Source organism: Xyrauchen texanus, chromosome 10 (assembly GCF_025860055.1).
Source record: "Xyrauchen texanus isolate HMW12.3.18 chromosome 10, RBS_HiC_50CHRs, whole genome shotgun sequence".
Taxonomy (NCBI): Eukaryota; Metazoa; Chordata; class Actinopteri; order Cypriniformes; family Catostomidae; genus Xyrauchen; species Xyrauchen texanus.
In genome coordinates this window covers 17,471,449-17,488,812 of record NC_068285.1, presented here as the reverse complement: position 1 = coordinate 17,488,812, position 17,364 = coordinate 17,471,449, and the positions used below count along the sequence as shown (strand labels likewise).

Genomic DNA, 17,364 nt, shown 5'->3' with positions numbered 1-17,364 from the left:
CCCTTCATGTAAAACATAGTTTTCCTTCACTCTTTTGAAGAGTTTGATGTACTTTTTAGACATACTCTAAAATCGACAGCACAAAACAACTTCCCCAGTGGCAGCTAAATAGCAAAAATGGGTCATTCTGAAATGCTAAATTGCAGAATGTTTAGTCTCAGTCACCACTCACTTTATTTGTATGAACTGTACCTTAAAAGGAAAAATAGCAAAAACAGCCCATTTGAAATATTGGAAAATGTAAAACTAAATTAATATTTTTGCTGCAAGCAACCTCAACTAACATTAAGTAATTGAACTTAAAGGTGGAGTAAGCGATTCCTGAGACAGTAGATATTTAAACTCCACAGCCAAACAAATACACCCCTCCCTTCAGTGCTCTTTCAGAAGCTCTGCCCCCAAAATTCAAGCACGTGTTGTAAGAATCAGTCCAATACACTTTATTTTCCCATTGACAGAGCCAGGGCTGTGTACAAACACCAGACTTAGTGCACACAAAGAACGAACAGCAAGCAGACCGTGAAGAGATATTCATGGAATTTGAAACAATTATATAAATTGTATATTGAATTAAAATGACTTACTCCACCTTTAAGGGTATAAATGCAACAGAAGTGTTGAAATTGGTCCCTTGAGTGCTGTCTTTCCCCATGTTATGTGTTTGCGGCACTGCCACACTCTGTGTTAATTACGTAATTATTGCTTTTTGCCATACACGTATCGATTCAATATTGTCTAGGAAGACTTCTAATTCTCACACTATTGATTTCCTGCCCTACCTCTAATAACTGTGTTCACTGTATCTGCTTTGGTTTGTGCATGAACCCGTAGATCACTACACCACTAACAGAATATCAATATCTGCTGTGCATGTGTGTGGCCACATTAATAGTCTTTTGTGGATAAGTAAGGTCGAGCTCTCGATCTGAAACAAGCTAATGCACCTCCATTCTATTTGCCACCCAATGGAGTCTTTCAGAACTCTCAGTCTTTTAAAATGAGAGAGGGAGGATGAGCCATTCACTCACATGGTAAGCTCACAGCTTTATGTTGATGAAAAAAAAGCCAAAGGGAGCACAGGAAACAAATGGCCTTTTAAAAAGTTCCCCCTCTTGCAGGTCTCAACTGTAGAACAGACATAGATAACTAGGACAATGGTGTTAGAGAAAAACAGGAAATGAGCGAAAGATGTTAAAGGGACTGTTCACCCCAAAAATGAAAATTCTGTAATTATTTTCTCAGCCTCATGACGCATGGCCGGGTCTGAAGGGGGTCCAACATCCCTCTAGATTTGCCTCGAAAACATCTTCTGATGGCCCCGACTGAAAGTGAAACTATTAGGATATGCCGGTTTTTCAGATTTTTACGATTCATTTGAATTTGCGTTTTGATACGATTAAAAAAAATGTAAATAGGGAAATCATTATTTTTGCCAAAAATATTGCAAACGTTAAACTTAGATATGTTGTAAATCCACCAAAGGCTGAATAAGCGCTTGTCTTAATGCCGCTCCTGATCTGATCAGCTGCATGTGTGTGGCGCATTCTAAATTAATGTGACAGTTTAACAACACAAAGACTGATACAGTATAAAAGACAGCGGTAATATTCCCAGACTGATTGTAGCTCAGCTTCATCCATCATGCAGGTATCAACCGGCTTAAGACCATAACTGGCCTCGGTGTGCACATGAACGGTCTCCTTTCTTTTCTTTTTACCCATAAAAAGGGTTAATTACGTGACCGTTATGGGCACTTCATTTAATATCATGGAGAGCCTATATGGGAGAACCAAACAGCTGTTGCTCCTTTTACCAAGATGATTCAGATAGATCACTAGTTATTGCATTGTTCTGTGACATGTTTCTACATCTATAGCCAACATTTGGCAAGCAATCATTTTGACAAACTTTGCTAGTTGAATTGTAATGATAAATTATTTCATATTGCTGTGCTGCTTAGCGTGAACTGCAAGAGGTTTATGAATATACACACAAATAGTTTTATATACAATGAGTACTTTCTAGATAAACTTGATAATTTATACATATTGATTTCTAGATAACTTTCTAGATAGACTTTTAGATAGGTCTAGATACAAATGAATGTCTACACTGGCTAAGAATTATTTTGCCATTTTCTTATATTAATTCTGAACATCTGGTGTTGAAGAAAACAGCAAGAAATGCAAGGCAACCTGGTTAGAGAAATCCAAGTTATTTTCATTATAGAAAACAAAGGTGTGCAAGAAAATTTTACAAATGCACCACAGGAGGAAGTTGTCAACAGAGTGTAAATGTAAAATAAAATAAAAATCTAATAAGCGATTGTTGACAACAAATGTTGACAACTTCCTCCTGTGGTGCATTTGTAAATTTTTCTTGCACACCTTTGTTTTCTATAATGAAAATAACTTGGATTTCTCTAACCAGGTTACCTTGCATTCTAATAAAGAACATACCATTTGAATCCTGTTGGAGTACATTTAAAGAGGCCCTATTATACTTTTGGGATTTTACCTTTCCTTTAGTGTGTAATATAGCTGTTTGTGCATGTAAAAGGTCTGCAAAGTTACAAAGCACAAAGTCCATGCAAAAGGGAGCTATTCTCTCCCAAAGACAACACTGCTCAAGAACTACACGACTGTAGTCCAGCCATTTCTTCTGTAAAGTATCTATGTCACTATGTAACACATTTGCATAATGCCCACCTAAGGGTTACATTGTCCCGTTCTCAAAAATCATAGTTATAGGAGGCCAGGATGAGTTGGGCTAGAGTTGTCACCATGTCGAGAAGACGCTGGTTTCTTCAATGCGAAAGCAAAACCTCTTTGTTTGGACTTCCAAAGGCAGATGAATTGAAGAATAAGTGGTTTAAATTAAATTTGACCACTATTCCTCAGCAGTACAACTGCAACCAATGCCTGATTTTCAAGTCGGTTACTCCTGAAAGATGGTGCAGTTCTCATTTTGTTGGGACAATCTGGCGCTGCAGAATCACAACCTGTAAGTATGTTTGATTATATGTGGATTTATCTGCTATCGAGAGTTCAAATACAGAGATTTGTTGTAGCTATGGTGTACACCCAGTGCACAGCTGTAAGCCTCTGCTAACCTGATAGTTGATGTTATTGTGTTGAAATAGTTTTGCTAATCAGCTGCGGGACCTCTTTTACCTACAAATGTGTAGAATTATGCAGATTGTTTTCATTCTTACATTCATGAATAGTGATCAAGTGTGGAGATTAATTTATTTTTACAAAAGGTAATTTTACGGTAGTGCTCGGCTAACTTGTTATGTAATGCTTTTGTTTTGGTAAGGGTTTACTATTCAGCTGTGGGCCGGCTTTTACCTAAAACTGTGTAAACTGTGATGGTTGATCTCAAGGGTCTTATATAATTATATAATTACAAGCTGTAATGTTGAGGCTGCTATCCATGGTAGTCCACGGCTAACTTGCTCACTCTCTAATACACCCAGTACTGTCCAGCCGGGAGTAACCCTCTGTTCTCCGTTCATATCTCGGGTGAAAAAAGCTACACCCATTCCAGCAAAAGATGACTTACTTGGATGCACTACGTGTCTTTTACTTAAAGCTTTGTTAGGTTTACAATAATCAACAGTGTACTTGTAAAAAAGCAACTAAATTAAAACTTACCACAGTGAAACTTCCTGCTCAAGTCATGCTTGTGAAGGTGGTTCAGGTCGATCAGCTTGTTCTTCCAAACTTTCATTATTTAATTAATTATCAGATTTGGGCTAGAGCTAGTACAGCAATAACCGATGCCACTGTTACCATAGTTACAGTAGTGTTTACAGCTGCTCAGCAAGACTCGGGAGCTGAAACTTGGTTATGGTAAAGGGCGTTACATTTTCGACACTCACTCTACGTGGTTGACCAATCACAACAGACTAGGCCAGGAACATGTAAATAAGCATAATATGGGCTCTTTAAAAGTTGAAAAAAATGTAATCTTGAATCGTCCATAAGTTTGATCAAATAGAGATTTCGCTTTTGGCCATATCACCCAGCCCTACTATCAAGGTGCACACTGCCCCCTGGTCTGACAGCGACACGCTCAACATTGCCTAAACAAGTGCCCTACCAAAGAACGCATCCTAGTACCGGCCCTGTCATAACATGAAACACAAAAGAGCATGTTAGAATGTTTGGGACTGACAGCGTCATCTTTATGGAAATAAATATTTGCACCTTTATTTCCATATAAAGCAAGTAACTGAGACTAACAAACTGTCTAAAATCTCTTAGTATGTTTCACAAATAAAGTCAAACAAGTCTTAAAAGACATGCGGAATGAGTACATGATTATACAATTTCCATGTTTAGGTAAACTATCCCTTTAAGATGTAGAACAAAAGGAGATTTTTTTTGGCCAATATATTTTGTTGGTTTTTAAAGTACACTTCAGTTGTTTACCACTGCAGACATGCATAAGCAAGTGAACACATATCTAGCTTTTAAAATACATTTTTAAAGAGGCAAACAATTAATCTTTGTGGACTGAAAAGGAAATGATTCTGTCTTCCAAGTCAGAGCACCACTAATGAAGAGATGTATGTAATTAGCACTCTCTGACATAAAGAAAATGTCAAACTCTAATGAAAAAGAGGTTCTATTTAATTCAATATGCCAGACCAATTCAATCATGAAACAAATTAATAAATCTGTTTAATATACAGCTTTCATTAATATGTGATTCTGATTTGTCAACCGCAGCATTTTGTGGTCAAATGTTTTTGTATAATGACCATTAAAACTGTATATTCGACCACTGTCTGTTGAAACAAAATCCAATACATGGACCACATTCACTCTAATCCATTTTCATTTGCAAACTCCATGTTCAGTTTCCTTTCTAACATCATTGTTTTCCAAAGTATGCAGTAATGAAGAGCATTTTCGAAGCACTTTGTTTTTGGTGGAGGAAAATGCTGCTCTAATGTGGTTGAGAGGAGTAAATGTAGTGAAATGAATGTTTATTCATATAAAAATGAATTAGTTTGGACATGGCCATGTAAACTTTTTTTCCATGTAAAATTATCAGGTTTTAAACAACAACACTCTGATCACCCTGTCAGGGTTTATTTTCTAAAAATGATCAGTTGACTGTACATTATCTCTAAACAAATGTGGCACCACTTATTGTGACAAGATCTCATACATGAAAGCAAGAGAAACTTGATATCAATTATGCTTATATTAGCTTTTGTTACATAGAAACATAGACAAAATGTATTTCTTACCAGTGTGTCACACAACTGGTCTACATTTAAATGAGATAAACTGGCATACATTATGTAAAATTCCCTCCCAAAGAGTAACCTAATTGATGACCGCTACAATACAGAGACACTCGGAAGCTATTTGAGGAATTCTATTTGAATGATTCTATATGATGTTTCTATGAATACTGCAAGTCTCTCATTCATACTGTGAAGTACGTTTCCTCAAGTCTAAGGCACTTCAGAGTTTAAAGGTTGATTGGTGACTTCAAATGTATTTTCTTGTGGGCTTTGAGAATGCTGTAAAAGTATGGTGGAGAAATGTTACTTTCTCACAATGTATATTTATATCTTGGGACTACAGCAAATCAAGAACACAACAAAAAGTCAAGAGAGATGGTTTTGTTCGCCAGACAACAGTGTTTATACAGGCAATGTTTGTTCAGATATTAATTTTTCAGATTTAAATGGAACCAGTTTCAGTTGTATGCAGAGACAATATATGGGAGAGAAGATGAAAGAACTTGAAAGACAACAGTAGACATGATGACATTTCAGTGCACCTGAACCATTTTGCAATTCTGGAAAAGGCTGACTCCCTGAACAGTGCCCTGACTACTGAACTAGAGAACTAAATTGCAAGGGCTTGCAAAAATTTGAGAATAAAGAAAAGTCACCCACCAGCTCATAAATTGAGTCTCGAACTTCATATCTTGGAATAATTATTAACCTTATACCTCATTAAACCTCATCTGATGAAATTCATACTTACAAAACCCACCGTCTGGTAAATATATGGGCTATAAGAAGCTTAATTTGGTAAATATTTACATGACGACATTGTAACAGACCCAAGTCTCCATCATTTTAAAATAAGAGTCCATAGTGTATTTTGGGCTTATTTATCCCAATAAATTTATTAATTTTTATTTTTTATTTATAAAAGTCCCACCTTATGCACCAAATAAAATTAAAAAAAAAAATTCTGGTAAGTACTGAGATTTTGGTTGCACAATAAACTGCATCTGGGAATTAATTCATTTTGGACTCGTGTTACTTTTATGTCTGTGTCCATCAAAGTAGGGAAAGATTAAGAAAATATTTTAACATTCCATAAACTTGATTTAAAAAATTATCGGCCACCACTTTATTTATTGGTACTGCAAAATCCACTATCGGTCGACCTCTAATTCCACATTTATTGCTGAATTGAAATATGTTCAAGAAATGGAACTAATCAATTTTGGAGATTTTGGTCTTTACTCATTCAAGTATAGGAGCTGTACTTGATGCTTGGAACTTGGCACTGACTGTGGAAAATGGTTTCATGTGAGTAAAGCTATCATAATGTCACAAAGGTTGTGGGTGAGTTTCTCACATGAGCTCGCCACATCCATTTCGTCAGCAGGTGGTTCTTCAAGCGGAACTCCATCCGCCTCAGCGAAAGTGAAGGGTTTCTCTGAAGCTACAATGAGTCCTTTACCCTGAGGCTCTACCACAGTATAATGCAGGACGGACTTCTCCTTCATCATCCTCTTCTTCCTCATACTATACTTCTCTTCTCCTGTGATGACCTGCATTCCTTTAGAAAGCATTTCTACTTTGGACCCCACTGTATGGTACATTCCCTATACAGTATACTTGTTATATATTCCCCATATTATTATATATTAATGTGTTATAACACAATTATAATCAAGCTTGAAATCATGATCACCAAGGAGACTTCTATCAAGATTTATAGTGAAAAGGGAATTACATTTTGCTCTGTTCTCACCCAAAACCATTTGGATCACTACAGAAAACATAGATTAAACCACTTGAGTTGTATGAATTACTTTTATGCTGCCTTTATTTGATATTTGAACCTTCAGATTTCTGGCCACCATTCACTTGCATAGTATGGACCTACACAGCTGCAATATCCTTCTAAAAATCTTTGTTTGTGTTCTGCAGAAGAAAGTCATACACATCTTGGATGGCATGACAGTGAATAACTGATGAGAGAATTTCATTTTTGGGTGAACTATCACTTTAAGTGTAAGAGTTAAAATAATTTGAGCTGAACAACAAAGAACCCCTCAGTTTCACCCTGCCCTGCAGAGTTGTCCACAGTGATCCACTCCAGCAAGATTGAGAAGCTGCTGCCTTCGGTATCAGATGGATCTTTCTGGACTCTAAGCAGCAGCACTTCAACAGTGTTAATGTTAGAGTGCACACGAGCCAGACTGTGAACGATGATGAATGGCTCTCCTAGCCGCTCACAGATCATGGGCTGGGGATAAAATAAATACAAATACATTTAAATGGTAATATAACTCTGCATAAGCACCACACACTTTAACTAGCATAAAACAACTACTTGGACAATAGCATGTGCAGAATAACATTTTAATCAGATAAGACTGCAGGCACCTGCTGATCACTCATTAGAAACTAACAATTAAAGTCCCCATGAAAGTCCCCCATACCTGTACTACCATAAGTTTTGACAGTATAGTTTGGACTGTATATCAATATCCTTATTCTAGAGGGCATTTGACTGGACAAAAATATATGTAGTGCTAGAAGACTCATCAATGTTTTGGTGTGTTTTCTTGAGACTGTAAATTTGAAAACCGAAAATTTGCATCTGCTTAAGGTGAATTTTGTCAATGTTTAGGAGTACACTAACATAGACGGCATCAAAGCTAACAGACATTTATTAAAGCCGAATAACTCCTTAAGACTAAGGTGCAGAAATAGCATAATGTCATTCAAACTGATGTATAATGTGTCATATTGGCTATGTAAGTATATGAATTCAAGGTACAGTATCTGGTCTCAATAATCTGAGGCTATTCAAGTTTATTAGTTGCTTACAAACACATTTAAATGTGCACTCAGTAGTGTTTTGAATCTGTCATCTTGGACTTACACTGACCTCTAGGGGCATCATTCAAACGCAATAGTTTTCAGTGATCAATGCCACTGTAGAAATTCACTATTTATGATTAATTTAATACATGAGTGAAAGTGTCTAATAACAGGGTGGTTACTAAGACTAAGAAAGTAGTATTCAGCTGGTGGTCATGTGATCCAAACATGGCAGCCCCATGAGGGGACCATCTCCATGTAGAATATGCAGCTTTTATAAGGTTACTGATATGTCTTCATCTCATGTAAATGGTCATGATTGTATACATGAGTGCACTTTAACAGGTTGTCATTTTTAAGAATAGAATATCACAATTTGCTAAATTGAACTACTATTGAAGTTCAAGATGCAGGACATTTGTAGTACATGTTTCATGGTGCACAGAAGAGTCAGCGTTCCCATTCCATCCAAAAGTGCGGCCCAGGTCTCAGAGGTCAGGCTCAGAGAGTCACATAACTGCTCCCCCTCAAATGAGTTTGGGTCCGCTTCAAAACCGAACATCTCCAGAGGATTCCCCAAGGCTGCGTCCCAGAAAAACTTTAGTCTCTGGAATAGACTCTTTAAGGCTGTAGGCTATAGGGCCAACAGGGCATAAATTACCATAATAATTATCCCTGGACCATCTCTACACCCACAAGTAACACAGCTCTCCATAGAAAATGTTGGAACAACACCTGGTTAAACTTGGCACATATTTTGTCAGAGCAAGATGCTTTGTTCTATACAGTAAATCACTTAGGCTAAATAACGACAAACCAAGATGCAGTACAAGCAGATTCTTACATTTAGATTAATGTCTTGCTCAAATAGTTAAAGTTCAGATAAAGTAAAGATCACCCCTTAACCCTTAAATATACAGTTCAGGAGTCATTCAAATACATTTTTTAACCACTCCACAGATTTCATATTAGCAAACTATAGTTTTGGCAAGTCGTTTAGGACATCTATTTTGTGCATGACACAAGTCATTTTTCCAACAATTGTTGACAGACAGATTGTTTAATTGACTATATCACAGTTCCAGTTGGTCAGAAGTTTACATACACTAAGTTAACTGTGCCTTTAAGCAGCTTGGAAAATTCAAAAAAATTATGTCAAGCCTTTAGGCAATTGGCCAATTAGTTCTTATAGGCTAATTGGCTAATTGGAGTGAATTGGAGATGTACCTGTGGATGTATTTCAAGGCCAACCTTCAAACTCAGTGCCTCTTTGCTTGACATCATGGAAAAATCAAAAGAAATCAGCCAAGAACTCTTTGTGGACTAATTGTGGACATCCTCAAGGCTGGTTCATACTTGGGAACAATTTCCAAATACCTGAAGGTACCACGTTCATCTGTACAATAAATAGTCAAAAAAAGGAGACAAATTCTGCCTCCTAGAGATGAATGTAGTTTGGTGCAAAAAGTGTAAATCAATCCCAGAACAACAGCAAAGGACCTTGTGAAGATGCTGGAGGAAACAGGTAGACAAGTATCTATATCCACAGTAAAACGAGTCCTATATTGACATAACCCGAAAGGCTGCTCAGCAAGAAAGAAGCCACTGCTCCAAAACTGCCATAAAAAATCCAGACTACAGTTTGCTAGTGCACATGGGTATAAAGATCTTACTTTGTGTCCTCTGGTCTGATGAAACAAAAATTGAAACATCATGATGACGTGACACAAAAATGTGTGGATATATTTTAGCAACATCTCAAGACCTCAACCAGGAATTTAAAGCTAGGTCACTAATGGGTCTTCCAAATGGACAATGACCCCAAGCATTCCTCCACATTTGTTGCAAAATAGCTTAGGGAAAACAAAGTCAAGATATTGGAGTGGCCATCACAAAGCCCTGACCTCAATCTGATCTTTGAATTTGTGGGGAGAACTGAAAAAGCGTGTGCGAGCAAGGAGGCCTAAAAACCTGACTCAGTTACACCAGTTCTGTCTGGAGGAATCGGGCAAAATTTCAGCAACTTAATGTGAGAAGCTTGTGGAAGGCGACCCAAAACATCTGATCAAAGTTAAACAATTTAAAGGCAATGCTACCAAATACTTACAAAGTGTATGTAAACTTCTGACCCACTGGGAATGTGATGAAAGAAATAAAAGCTGAAATAAATAATACACTCTATTATTATTCTGACATTTCACATTCTTAAAATAGTGATCCTAACTGACCTAAGATAGGGAATGTTTTCTATGATTAAATGTCAGGAATTGTGAAAAAAGTTTGAGTTTAAATGTATTTGGCTAAGATGTTTTTAAATTTCTGACTTCAACTGTATATATTTTATACTGTATCTATCTCTTTTCAATGCATTATTTTCCAGGACATTTTATGAGACCAAAACGTACAACATTTAGTGGGAGGGAAATATTTTCAAGGACAACTATCCTAATTATTTTCAAGGACATGTAGGTACTTTTAGCCTTTTCCCTGACATTTCCATGACTGGAAAACTGCAGTACAAAAATCCAGGTTTTCTAGAATCCTGCATATGGCCTTTGCACCTATAATCTTTTGGTAACCACAGCAGGATTTAACCACCAAAAGATCTGAGCAAGTCAGCCAGTCAATTCAAATATGCCACCTTGAAGTGAACTGTCTAAAATATTTAGTCTATGCACCTCTTCAAGGGCTTGTTGTGTCAATGTCTTCCAATGTTATCTTTAAACTTACCAACTTGAAACAAATAGCAGATCATACACAAACAATTTAGAAATAAAACTAATAAATATCATGCATCCAAGTCTGCCTGTTCCTGAACTTCAAAGGCTTCAATTTGAAAAGGATAACATTTAACTTAATAATCATCAATTACACAGTCTATAAGGTAGCAATTTCTCAGAGGAATTGGGCAGCAATTGGCCAGTGGTTGCCATGGAATTAACAGAGACCTGTATCTGTTTTCATTTCTTTCCCAGAAGTAAAATGCCCTCTGCCCAGTATCTTTGAGAGAATACACCCAGTCCCCCAAGGAGAGATAATTGCAGTAGGGTAACTGTAACTACAGCGCAATCAGCACATTTAATAACAAGTCATTTGCTAACCCTCTGAGTCAACGGTAGGGCTGAAATTATTTGTCGACATAATCGACAGTAAAAAATTCTCTACAAAAATGTTTATTGTTGAATTGTCATTTGATCTCATTTAGCCTAACATGAGATCATATTATACTCTTATGATGACGCGTGAGAGCAACACTGCAGCTCGCGCCTGATTGAGGAGAGGAGGAATTACACAACGCACAGTCCAGATGCACTCACAGCTCACAGCTTCTGGTGATGTAGATCACAAAGTATGAGGGAATTATACAAAAATATCAAATATGTAAATACAGAAGCACACTCTTTGGGGAATAAGTGGCGCTAGAGCTGCTGCTCCGCTGATGCAAAACTTGGGTGTTGAGAGTTTTTAAAGCAAACATCTTAATTTACATCTTAAATGCAGTTATATTTAATGTGTTATAGATTTCTTAATGCAGGTAGATTATAACGTGATGGCTTGCGACTTATTGAATCATAATATACGTCACTGTGCATTTCTTATCATGAAGTAAATTGGCAATTTAAAAAATTTAATTTGCCAATAAAAACATTTTTTATCAGAGAATGTTGAATATAATATTAGAAATACAAATATTTACAAATATCTACAAATCCTTTTAAAAAAGATGCATACAGTATAAGCATCATATAAGATTTTTTGCTTATTTTTAGAGAGTAGATGTTGAATATAAATATATTTCGTCTGCACTCAAGGAAGTATACCCGAGTGAAAAAATACACCTATTTTAATATACAAAATACATTTATGTTTACGATACATTCTCTTAAAGCAAGACTAAATATCTTATATGTTGCTTATCAAGTAAATGTATCTTGTTTTAAGGATTATTTTAGACAATTTTAAATGGGAAACAAGACAAAAACACTTGATAACAATAGTTTTTTTTTTTTTTTTTTTTTTTTTGCAGTGATTTCTTTACTGAATTAAACTTAATAAAAAGTATTTTTTCGCTTTAATTAAGTTAATATTATTTAGAAGTATTTTCTCTTCTTTATTGTTAGTAAGCATGTTTAATACAACCTTTTAAGTCAGGGCACAAGCTGAATAATCGGTTAAGAGCTAATGATGAATCATTGCAATAATTACGATGCCCTAGTCAACAGCAATAATCCAGTAAATTATGATCAAATCACCACCAATAGCATTTTAAGTTAATGATATTTATTTAATTGTGTATTTGTTTTCCTTAAGACAGTATGGTAATGTACCTCATAGAATTAACACCCCAAAAACGTGCATGTCGCTGAAATTTCTTTAACCCTTAAATGCATGGGTGTTTCACCAAACATTATTACATATCTCAAAATGGATCTACAAAATGCCAAGAATTTTAAAAACTTTTTCAAGACAATTAGAATATTATAGATTATGATATATTTTTAATATATCAAAGACATAATTCAACAAATATAGAACAGGATTTATTACTTCGACATTGAAATTTCAAGAGATGCAACTGGCTGTCAAACGCATACAGAGCTATACAGAACACATAAGCTACACATGTATTTTCACTTTTTGAGTCTAAATAGAGGCACAACTTACATAATTTCAGTAGTACACTCAAATGACAATAGCTATATCCTACTGTTCATGTGTTACTCTTGCTATAGTTTACTTCCACTTTGCTTTTTTGTCAAATAGCAATGTCAAATGTAAATCAAGTCAATTACTGTAACATCAGCACCACTTTGAGTAAGAAATAGGATGTACAATATGTATGTATATGGAATAAGGATAATTGCCACATAGAAATTCAATATGATATAGTAGCCATTTGTATGAATATTGTATTTGTCTTGTAATAAACAAAGAAATCATGCAATAGTAAACTTATATAGATGTGAAATAAACAAAAATATTATTTATGGAATCGCAAAAAACAGCAACAATATTACATATCTTGGACAATTTTGGTAATTAATCATTTATAAATAAAACAATTTGCAACTGCCTTTTTTTTTTACACTGTTCAGAAGATAAAGGTTGAGGAATACTAAAGAGGTTTGGGCAGAACTATATGGGGTACAGGGGGTGGAATGAGGTCCCGGGTCACTAAAAAGTCGAGTTATGCATTAAACGGTTCAGATTGAATTGCATGGAATTGCAAACACTGTAATTTATTATTTTTCTTAAAGAAAAAAGAGCCCATACTATGCAAATTTTCAGGTTCATGATTTTATTTTGGGGGTCTACTAGAATAGATTTACAAGCTTTAATGTTCAAAAAACACATTATTTTTCTCATACTGTACATTTCTGCAGCCACTCTTTTCCCTCTCTGGCTGAAACACTCTGATTTAGGTCCTATTTCTTTAAAGCCCCCCTTTCTGAAAAACCCAGTCTGCTCTGATTGGTAAGCTGGCCTAGTCTGTTGTGATTGGTCAACTGCATAGAGCGTGTGTCGGAAATGTAACGCCCCTTACCATAACTGAGTTTTAGGCTTCCTTAACAAAAGAACACTATTAAACACAATTGTAACTATGGTAACAATGGCATCGGTTTTTGCCATACCAGTTTGTGTCCGATAATGAAAGTTTGGAAGAACAAGCTGATCGACCTAAACCACCTTCACAAGCATGACTTGAGCAGGAAGTTTCACAGTGGTAAGCAGGGACGTACTGGGACTGAAATTCAGCCCGGGACTTTAAGATGGAGAGGCCTTTTACGCGAGTGCCCTTGGTGCACGAGCAGAAGGATTTTTTGCAGTTATTTTAATTCTAATAGTGTTTTTATGGTATAAAGAGATCAGATTACACTGAAGACCTTCAAGAAATTTTAGAATGACACCTGCCTCTTCAGGTTGTATAAGCAAGTCACCATTGCACTGAACACAACCAGGTCAGCAAAACCTAATCTCGAACTCATAAGTCACAGTATAGTTAGTATACTGCTAACTACCAGCATGTCATGTGTACAGTCAGTCGGAGTGATAAAATGGTTACAAATACTAACAAATACCCACTCAGATACTCAAAAACCACAATGCAGTCCCATAAAATAGAGATTTGTGTGTGTGTGTGTGTGTGTGTGTGTGTGTGTGTGTGTGTGTGTGTGTGTGTGTGTGTGTGTGTGTGTCCTCACTTTCAACTCTCCCTGGCTCAGTTTCCCCTGTGCTGGACCCTGCCTCTGCTTACTGATTGTACAGCTGAGAAGAACATGAGAAGAACATCAGTAATAAATATGACTAAGAATAATTCATTTTCTAATTCAATCTGTGCTTCAGTCAGGTTATTATCTAGTATGTGGAACTATTGACATTTTATCCTATATGTAAATATGTAATATTGTGCTGTATTTTTCTATTTTGTGTGTGTGTGTGTCCTTAATAAAGCTTTGATTGATTGATTGATTGATATGCCTAATATGATTGCCTACCCAGCCTTGCACACTGCCCCTCTACCTGTCTGTTTCCTGGTTTCTGCTGCTCCTCCGCCTCCTCCTCCTCTCTCCTCCTCTCTTCTCCTGCTCCTCCTCTTCTCTCTTCCTACATTGGAATTCTACCAAGCCATGTAATAAATGCCTATATTTAAATGCAAATATAAACAATTTCAGTGTATAATAAATCACTAATATATCCCTAATCGTGCACCTGTCCTGTCCATGCTGCTGGGTCCTTCCTCATCTGCACCTCCGGCTGCCGTTGATTATTATTACACTGTTGATTATTGTGAACCTAACAAAGCTTTAAGTAAAAGACACGTAGTGCATCCAAGTAAGTCATCTTTTGCTGGAATGGGTGTAGCTTTTTTCACCCGAGATATGAACGGAGAACAGAGGGTTACTCCCGGCTGGACAGTACTGGGTGTATTAGAGAGTGAGCAAGTTAGCCGTGGACTACCATGGATAGCAGCCTCAACATTACAGCTTGTAATTATATAATTATATAAGACCCTTGAGATCAACCATCACAGTTTACACAGTTTTAGGTAAAAGCCGGCCCACAGCTGAATAGTAAACCCTTACCAAAACAAAAGCATTACATAACAAGTTAGCCGAGCACTACCGTAAAATTACCTTTTGTAAAAATAAATTAATCTCCACACTTGATCACTATTCATGAATGTAAGAATGAAAACAATCTGCATAATTCTACACATTTGAAGGTAAAAGAGGTCCCACAGCTGATTAGCAAAACTATTTCAACACAATAACATCAACTATCAGGTTAGCAGAGGCTTACAGCTGTGCACTGGGTGTACACCATAGCTACAACACAAAACTCTGTATTTGAACTCTCGATAGCAGATAAATCCACATATAATCAAACATACAGGTTGTGATTCTGCAGCGCCAGATTGTCCCAACAAAATGAGAACTGCACCATCTTTCAGGAGTAACCGACTTGAAAATCAGGCATTGGTTGCAGTTGTACTGCTGAGGAACAGTGGTCAAATTTAATTTAAACCACTTATTCTTCAATTCATCTGCCTTTGGAAGTCCAAAAAGAGGTTTTGCTTTCGCATTGAAGAAAACAGCGTCTTCTCGACATGGTGACAACTCTAGCCCAACTCATCCTGGCCTCTGCTATAACTATGATTTTTGAGAACGGGACAATTTAACCCTTAGGTGGGCATAATGCAAATGTGTTACATAGTGACATAGATACTTTATGGAAGAAATGTGGAAGAAGTTATTGAGCAGTGTTGTCTTTGGGAGAGAATAGCTCCCTATTGCATGTACTTTGTGCTTTGTAACTTTGCAGACCTTTTACATGCACAAACAGCTATATTACACACTAAAGGAAAGGTAAATCCCAAAAAACATAATAGATAAATTATTTAAATAAATAAATAAATACAATCTTTAAATTTTTAAATTAAGGACTGGCTCTTGTTTCAATAAAGCTGTCAAATAAGCATATGATAATTAACAAAAATCGGACAAAATCTGTAATCCACCTGATATTGCTATATCACAAAAAAGGAAATTTAGATTAATTTCCATTTGCTTCAAAAAACTTTGATCAAAAATCTTTCAAGATCATCAGGAAAACTATGACTGACAGGCTAACTAAAATAAAGCATGAATGCCCTCTGCTGGTGTAGAAAAATCATGAAGCACCACTGTACACTGTATACTGAGAAAGCATTATTGATCAATTAGAAAAGCAGTAAAATATTTCCTTTTATAACTCACTGAACTTAATTATGTTCCCATAATTCAAATTGTTGAAAAAACATACTAAACGATGTTTTGTTGAAAATGCATAAAGTTTTTTGAGAGGTTTTGGGCTAGGGTGTAGAATCTATAGTTCAGACAGTATAAAATTATGCAGTATGCAGTATATCATTATGTCTATGGAGAGTCCTCATAATGATAGCTGCACCGTGTGTGTGCATGTGTGTGCGTGTGTGTGTGTGTGTGTGTGTGTGTGTGTGTGTGTGTTTGAGAGAGAGAGAGAGAGAGAGAGAGAGAGAGCACATCTGGGCAATACCAATGTGATTTCAGATGGTAATACCATGGTACTTTGATATACAACTACCATATTTATGGCTGATAAAAATCAGCTTCCTAATTTCATTAAAAATAAATATTTGATCCCAAATATATACTTTATGTGATGCTGCAGAGGTTTACATGTAAGTAGCAGATGAATACTAAGAAACTGCACCTTGTATTTATTAAGGGGTATTCAACATTCTTTTTTGTGTATCATGTCTGTTTCCAGGGTTACTGAGTGTCTGTGGGTGTGTCGAGTCTAACAATCTCAGCTGTGCTCAAAGATATGAATGAGAACCCAATGGAGGGTTTTCACAGAAACACCACCATCTCATTTAGCTGCTGCTGGGCCAATTACACTGACCTAACCATCTTTACCAGTGGTGGGTCATCTCATTCACTCATTACAAATGTCTAAAGCTAACATGTTCTCTGAGTGCAAAATGTACTTTTTACCACACACTTACCAGTGATGGGTTATTTAATCAAATTTACCATTCAAACATTTTTATAAATATTTGCCATGAAACTGCATTTTGCATTATTAAAAAACCATAAATATTTGGGATTTTTCGCTATTTGAATGTCACTCTGTGAAACTGCACAAGGCACAACAGGGCCATTTCTAGCTATAGGCAGCTGCTTAGGGCCCGAGCCAAGCCCTGCAAAGCAAGTTTGTTTTCTTATTTTAAATTCGAATTATTT

General features: G+C 36.2%; 1 pseudogene; it reads right to left on the bottom strand.

Annotated features, from left to right (window-relative positions):
• The window catches only part of LOC127650841 (nudC domain-containing protein 1-like), a 33,446-nt pseudogene extending 16,415 nt beyond the window's left edge, over positions 1 to 17,031 (bottom strand).
• Positions 17,032 to 17,364: the final 333 nt, after the last annotated feature.